The following is a 1,507-nucleotide window of genomic DNA, read 5'->3' on the forward strand; positions in this document are numbered from 1 at the left end:
ACACACTAAGGCAAAGATGTATTATTTACCTTTTTTTTTTTTTTTTTTTTTTTTATTTTTTGCTGCCCCATCAACTGCACCGTTTCAGTGGCATTACTCCCACGCCGCTCATTTAGATTCCCCCATACACGGCCACACGCGGGTTCGTCCGTAGCAGTTCTAGCGTCGGCAGTCCACAGGGAACCATCGATGTTAGGTCGCCAGGAGGCCAAACACCAGAGGAGACCCTGCACTGCTGCTGAGTCACTTCGGTGGTGTTCAGTGGTGCCTGTTCTGTTTTAACGTACTTAGGACACCACCTACTAACGACAATAATGGCTTAGTCGCGGAGCCAGACTGAGTGAGCGTCCCTCCCAGAGTGGAGACCGCCACCACGTCCTTCAAACAATAGCCCCTCATGAATCTGCCGACACTGACGACATTGATAGGACTCACCCCAAGCACGGAAGTGGAGGGGTATCGAAACTGAGGTCACCATGAGAGCAGGGCATGAAAGGCCACAGACTTTGAGACTATTTTGTTTATATTGATGACGATGAAGGAATATTTAACATTTTGACTTTGATAACTTGAGCAGTCCGTAATGAAACTAAACAGCAAGTGGTTGTTTCCGTTTTGTTTTGCTTCCCCTCTCTCCTGAGAAACGAATGCCAATCATATATTTAAAGACCAACACACACACAAACACGTGACGAACTCTTATGCGCAACTTGTGTCACGAGTTTATCCTATCTATTTCAGTTTTCTATTGAGAGTAGAGTTGCTGATGAAGGTACTGAGCTTGCTTCTTTCTTTCTTGCTTCCTTCCTCCCTTTCTTCTTTCTTTCCTCTTTTCCTTTCCTTCCTTCCTTCTTCCTTTCTTCTTTCTTTCCTCTTTTCCTTTCCTTCCTTCCTTCTTCCTTTCTTCTTTCTTTCCTCTTTTCCTTTCCTTCCTTCCTTCCTTCCCTCCTTCTTTCTTTCCTCTTTTCCTTTCCTTCCTTCCTTCTTCCTTTCTTCTTTCTTTCCTCTTTTCCTTTCCTTCCTTCCTTCCTTCCCTCCTTCTTTCTTTCCTCTTTTCCTTTCCTTCCTTCCTTCTTGCTTTCTTCATCTACTTCTTCTTCTATTTACCATGGTGACGATGACTAATGGTTCTTATCTGTGGCACGCAGATTACAGTTATGTTCCTTTTTACATGTATGTATGTATTTTAAGTGAAAATTGCTGTCATTTCAGCCGTTTAATCATGTGTGTGTCTGTGCATGGGTGTTAGTGTGTGTTAGAGTGTAACAGTTGCAGTATTGATAGTATGCTACTTTGTGAGTTTTATGCATTGTGTTTTTAAAATTAAAAAAAAATAATATTAATGATTTTGCTTTATGTTTTTACTACTTTTTATATGCTTTCTTGTTTCACTTTAGGTACTGGATTGTAAAGCGCTTAGAGCTTGCTTATGCTTGTATTATAGCGCTATATAAAAATTAATTATTATTACTATTGTTGTTGTTCGTATTGTTGTTGTTGCTCTTTC

The sequence above is a fragment of the Babylonia areolata genome, chromosome 6 (assembly GCF_041734735.1).
Source record: "Babylonia areolata isolate BAREFJ2019XMU chromosome 6, ASM4173473v1, whole genome shotgun sequence".
In the NCBI taxonomy this organism is placed as follows: Eukaryota; Metazoa; Mollusca; class Gastropoda; order Neogastropoda; family Buccinidae; genus Babylonia; species Babylonia areolata.